The 6,301-nt window shown below is 47.3% G+C and overlaps 1 long non-coding RNA gene across 1 annotated transcript; it reads right to left on the reverse strand.

Annotated features, from left to right (window-relative positions):
* Positions 1 to 1,894: 1,894 nt before the first annotated feature.
* On the reverse strand, positions 1,895 to 6,267 carry LOC125482604. Its single transcript, XR_007261698.1, has 3 exons — positions 6,170 to 6,267; positions 5,237 to 5,290; positions 1,895 to 2,003 (listed from the first exon to the last, which is right to left on the reverse strand). It is a non-coding gene; the product is annotated as an uncharacterized LOC125482604 (long non-coding RNA).
* Between the last annotated feature and the right edge of the window lie 34 nt (positions 6,268 to 6,301).

Here is a 6,301-nt window from a genome sequence, read left to right on the forward strand (position 1 = left end):
GTTAATGGGGACTGTTAGTGACTAACAACAGGGGGTGTGTATTGCCAAGCTATGTGGTAACAAGGCCTGGTGTGTGGGGTGGGGGGCTGGGACATGGGAGAGTTTAGGCCCTAAAATTATTGAATTCAATATTGAGTCTGGAGGGCTGTCGGGTCCCCAAGCGGAAAATGAGGTTTTGTTCCTCCAGCTTGCGTTGGGCTTCACTAGAACAATGCAGCAAGCCAGAGACAGAAATGTTGGCCAGGGAGCAGGGTGGTGCATTGAAGTGGCAGGCAACAGGTAGTTCAGGGTCTTTTTTGCGAGCAGAACGTAGATGTTCTGCGAAGCGGTCGCCAAGTCTACGTTTCATTTCCCCAATGTAGAGGAGACCACATTGTGAGCAGCGAATGCAGTAGACTAGATTCTTGGAAGTGCAGGTGAAGTGTTGCTTCACCTGGAAAGTATGTTTGGGACCTTAGAAACTGGGTAGGGAGGAGGTAAATGGACAAGTGTTGCACCTTCGCCGGTTACAGGGGAAGGTGCAGTAGGGCTGTGGGGAGGTGTTGGGGGTGAAGGAAGTATGGACCAGGGTGTCCCGGAGGGAACGGTCCCTGCGGAAGGTGGACAAGGGAGGGGAGGGGAATATGTGTCTGGTGGTGGCATCTTGCTGGAGGTGGCGGAAATGGTGTCTGATGATCTTCTGGATGTGGATGCTGGTGGGACGGTAGATGACGATAAGGGCAACCCTATCGCTGTTGCGGGAGGGAGGAGAAGGGGTGAGGGCAGAAGGGCGGGAGATGGATCGGACCCGATTGAGGGCCCTGTCGACAACGGAGCTGGGGAATCCTTGGTTGAGGAAGAATATGGACATTTTGGAGGCTCCCTTGTCGAAGTTGGCCTCATCTGAACATATGTGATGGAGGTGGAGGAACTGAGAGAATGGGATGGAGTCTTTACAGGAAGCAGGGTGTGAGAATGTATAGTCCAGGTAGCTGTGGGAGTCGGTGGGTTTGTAATGGATATTAGTGGCCATCTATCCCCAGAAATGGAAACAGAAATGTCGAGGAAGGGAAGGGAGGAGTCAGAGATAGACCAGGTGAAAGTGAGGGCAGGGTGGAGATTGGAGGCGAAATTGATGAAGTTTTCCAATTCTCGACGAGAGAGGGAAGCAGCACCGATGATATCATCGAAGTGTCGGAGAAAGAGTTGTGGGTGGGGGCCGGAATAGGACTGGAACAAGGAATGTTCCACATACCCGATGAAGAGACAGGCATAACTTGGGCCCATGCGGGTACTCATGGCAACCCCTCTTACCTGAAGAAAATGAGAGGAGTTGAAAGAGAAGTTGTTGAGGGAACTGTACACAGTGAGTTAGTTATTACAATGAAAAGTGATGCTTTTTGCAGGATGAACCCAAGTATATAAAATTATGAGAGGCATGGATAGGGTAGATAGTTGGAGACATTTTCTCAGGATAGCAATGTCTAATACTAGGAGCACAGGTTTAAGGCAAGTGGGGGGGAGTTTAAGGGAGATGTGTGAGGCAAGTTTTTTTTTTTTTACACAGAGGGCGGTAGGTGCCTGGAAAGTGCTGCCAGATAGAAGCAGATATTATAGGAGTGTTTAAACAGATAGATGAACAGGTAGAGAATACAGGGATATGGAAAATATGCAGGCAGATGGATTAGTTCAAAATGGCATCATGGTCAGTACAAACATGGTGGACCGAAGGACCTGATCCTGTGCTGTACTGTGTTCTGTGTACATGCCCTGGGAGTACCTGGTATTGTAATGGATTTCCTGGAATGGGAAGTGCTCATTTCTCCCTTGAAAGATCTTTTGTCTTGTCCAGCACTGCATTCCCAAACAAAATGTGTTAATGATTCACAGGGATATGAAACGTGAGGTGTACTTACAGGTCGCCCAGGACTTCCAGGAATTCCTGGCTTTCCGACATTCCCAGGCTTTCCCCTCAATCCTGGCTGTCCTGCCACTCCTCTTTTCCCAGGTGGTCCTGTGATCCCCTGGAAAATGAGGGAAAGAAACAGGGATGTCATTAAACAATCTCCTCAGCCCTTTGTACTTTGGCTGTTAGATGGGAGGCTGGAGAAGATGCAGCAATTGCTCTTCCATCTCGAATTCCCTCAAGAACAGATGGGTGCAATTTCTCTTCGAGTGTCTGCAGGTATTGTTTACAATGCCACCTCTTTCCTATCACACAGTCAGTGGCAGATTGACTGAGAAATTGCCACTGCAGGGCAACCAGCTTTAAGTTCAAACAAATCAGTGTGCGCTAACATTCTGGAGCTGGGCGTGAATCTATTGACCTTACCACTTCTTCATCGCCATTTTCCTTCCTTTAAGATGCATCCCACATTTCATCTTCCGATTCCTCGTGTCAAAGTGTCACTGATCAGCAAGTATCTTGGCAAGTGGTTGGGTCACCGTGTTTCGCCCCTCCAGAGAGGCAGCACTCAGCTGCCTTCCTGAACCATCCCAGTCCAGAAGGACATACAAATTAAGACGAGCAATAGGCCACTTGGCGCCTTGAGCCTGCTGCACCATTCAATAAGATCTGATGATTTCATATTTCTGGCATAGTAGTCCCACAATGCCATTAGGGAGGGAATTCCAGGATTTTGACCCAGTGACAGTGAAGGAACGGCGATATATTTCCAAGTCAGGATGGTGAGTGGCTTGGACGGGAACATGGTGTTCCCATGTTTCTGCTGCCCTTTTTCCTTTCATTCACGGGATGCATAAATGGCCAGTATTTACTTATAGTTAATGGTTAAGGTCCGGAGGAGTGTTGTGGAACAGAGGGACCTAGGAATACAAGTACATAGTTCGTTGAAAGCAGCATCACAGGAGGACAGGGTGGTGAAGAAGGCATTTAGCATGCCGGCCTTCAGCGGTCAAGGCACTGAGTAAAGGAGTTGGGACGTTATATTACAGTTGTATAAGTCGTTGGTGAGGCTGCACTTGGAGTATTGTGTACAGTTTTGGTCACCCTGTTATCGGAAAGACACAGTTAAACTGGAAAGTGTGCAAAGAAGATTTACGAGGATGTTGCCAGGACTAGTAGGCCTGAGTTATAGGGAGAGGTTGGCTTAGGTAGGACTTTATTCCTTGGAACGTAGGAGAATGAGGGGTGACCTTATTGAGGTGCATAAAATCATGAGGGGCATAGATAGGATGAATGCATACAGTCTTTTCCTAGGGATGGGGAATTGAAAACTAGAGGGCATAGGTTTAAGGTGAGAGGGGATTGATTTAAGAAGGACCTGAGGGGCAACTTCTTCACACAGAGAGTGGTGTGTGTATGGAATCGGCTGCCAGAGAAAGTGGTTGAGGCAGGTACAATAGCAACATTTAAAAAACATTTGGATAGGTACATGGATGGGAAGGGTCTAGAGGAATATGGACCAAATGTGGGCAATTGGAACCATCTGAATGGACACCATGGTCAGCCTGGACCAGTTTAGACTGAAACTCCATGACTCTACTGCCCATCCCTAATCACCCAGAGCTTCCCACATGGTGTGGACCACGTTACCTAACTCCACCTCCAACCCCATCTCCAGCCCCATCATGGGGTATATCCTAGTGTTAATGGCTTCAATAGGCCCAAGGTGAGATGGGTCGTCTGATGCCTCTCCTGGTCCATTTCAGAGTGAGCTGAGGAGAAATGTCTTCACCTAGAGAGTGGGGAGCCAGTGAAAGAGGTTGAAGCCAAAACGTTGAATGTTTTCAAGAAGGAGTTAGGTATAGTTCTTAGGGCTAATGGGGTCAAAGGATCTGGGGAGAAAGTGGGAACAGGGGACTGAATTAGATGGTCAGATTCGAGCAGATTGAATGATGGAGCAGGCTCGAAGGGCGGAATGGCCTACTCCTGCTCCTATTTTTTATGTCCCTCCCCAAATTGTAAGAGTTCAGGAAGTGGAGGGACCACCTCTGGGATTTTACTGGCTCTGCTGTCTTCAAACCTGCCAATAGGGGGGAGTGTAAAATCTGACCCACACTTTTTTACTTCATTCTCATTTAATTAATTGGATTTAAATTCTTTAGCTGCGTTGTTGGCATTTGAACTAGTGTTCTCCGACTATTAGCCTGGGCCTCTGGAATCGAGTTCAGTAATGCGGGTCAGCACGGTGGCTCAGTGGTTAGCACTGCTGCCTCACAGCGCCAGGAACCCAGGTTCGATTCCATCCTCGAGTGACTGTCTGTGTGGAGTTTGCACATTCTCCCTGTGTCTGTGTGGGTTTCCTCTGGGTGCTCTGGTTTCCTCCCACAGTCCAAAGATGTGCAGGTTAGTTGGATTGGCCATGCTAAATTGCACGTAGTGTCCAAGGATGTGTAGATTGGGTGGGTTATAGGGGGATAGGTCTGGGTGGGATGCACTGAGGGTCAGTGTGGACTTGTTGGGCTGAAGGGCCTGTTTCCACACTGTAGGGATTCTATGATAATGACACTCCCACTCCCTTGTTGAGAAGGAGCATCAGCACCACCTTCATAAGGGAGTCAAGGCAACAGCTTCTGGCCACTGAGATAGTAGGAACTGCAGATGCTGGAGAATCTGAGATAACATTTCGGGCCTAGACCCTTCTTCTTTTTTCTGAAGAAGGGTCTAGGCCCGAAACGTCAGCCTTCCTGCTCCTCTGATGCTGCTTGGCCTGTTGTGTTCATCCAGCTCTACACCTTGTTATCTCAGCTTCTGGCCACTTCCCTGATGCCTACGTCCATGAATGAGCTTTTAGGTAAAACATCCCCTGTCCTCCATGGATCTTTGAATGAGATTGCTGGTTTAGTAATGGTGACAAACTCGAAGGCATCTTTCATTGTGGCCGCCAATGTGATGAGATGCATCATTCAGTGATGTCAGGGCTGGAAGTGTTGCTGAGCTCTGCATTTTTATACACGACAACCTGGAGAACATTGATGGTTTAAATCCCCTCCCTAAGGGCATTGTGGGGTTACCTATAGCACATGGATCGCAGCGGTTCAAGAAGGCAGCTCACCACCACCTCCTCAAGGGGCAACTAGGGACGGGCAATAAACGCTGACCCAGCCAACATCACCCACGTCCCTCAAATGAATGAAGAACAACCATGACAGTTAGGCTGGAAGTGCGCCACTGGGTATAAATTTTGGCCATAAATAGTTGAGATATCAGAGAAATTAAACAATGGTCTTTCCTCCAATCTGACCTTGAACAATGAATGGGAATAATATTTTTGGCTGTTAAAGGGATACTCACCGATAAGCCTGGTTTCCCGGGGTCACCACGAGATCCTTTTGCCCCTTTTTCACCCTGGAATCATCGCAGACAGCTCAGCATTAGTGCTGTTTCACCGTATTGTCGTCAGTATTACCCCTGCCCCAGTTACCAACATAATCAGAGAATCACAATGGCCGGAAGGAGGCCATTCAGCTACTGCCCCTGAAATGGATCTGTGAAAGGGATATTGGATTAATTCCATTGTATATAAACAGACATTTTCTCAGCTACCATCAGTTCTGAGGAAGAGTCACTCGACCCGAAACGTTAACTCTGATTTGTCTCTATAGACGCTGCCAGACCTGCTGAGCTTTTCCAGCAATTTCTGTTTTTGCTCCATTGTATCATTGTTCTTTCCCCAGAACCCTGCTAACTGTTCCGCCTTCAATGATTTATCCAAATTGTTGTGTAAGGTGATGGTTCTGAAAGGGTTAAGGCTGTCGATGGCATGAAGCTCCACCCAATTTGATGATGCTGTATTGATTTGCGTGGGGCTGTTTCAGACCTTGCTGAATGCAATTCGATATCTAAGTCTCCTCATATGGTCTCACAAACACTATCTGATGAATAAATGTGACTTGTACCAGATTTCTATCTTACAATAAATATCATCTTGCTGAAGATAAGATTCTCTCCCTGAAGCCTGGTGCAAACTCCCCCCATTCACAATCTGCCTGTGGGCATGGGTCTGGTGAAAACTCACAAACTGGTTTCTCCCACCACAATGTCAAACAGCTTTTTCTGACCTTTTCAATCTCAGATTTCCAGCATTTTCGTCATTAATTTCATCACCCTGTCACGCAGTGTATCTCAGATCATAACAAATCACTCAGCTCCCTCTCTGGCTCTTGTGTCAATCACCTTAATGACTGGAGTTGGAATGTTTTATCACTGGCAACTCTATCTGCTTACCTGTATTGAATACAGATGCATTGTGTTGAAACTTTTCATCTTGCCCTCATCAGGATATTGCTCAAGATTACCAGTTCAAGGGAAAAACTCACATCTAATGCTGAATGAGAGCATGCTGAGAACTATTATTAG

Source organism: Rhincodon typus, unplaced genomic scaffold, assembly GCF_021869965.1.
Source record: "Rhincodon typus isolate 14 unplaced genomic scaffold, sRhiTyp1.1 hic_rhity00013282, whole genome shotgun sequence".
Lineage (NCBI taxonomy): Eukaryota > Metazoa > Chordata > Chondrichthyes > Orectolobiformes > Rhincodontidae > Rhincodon > Rhincodon typus.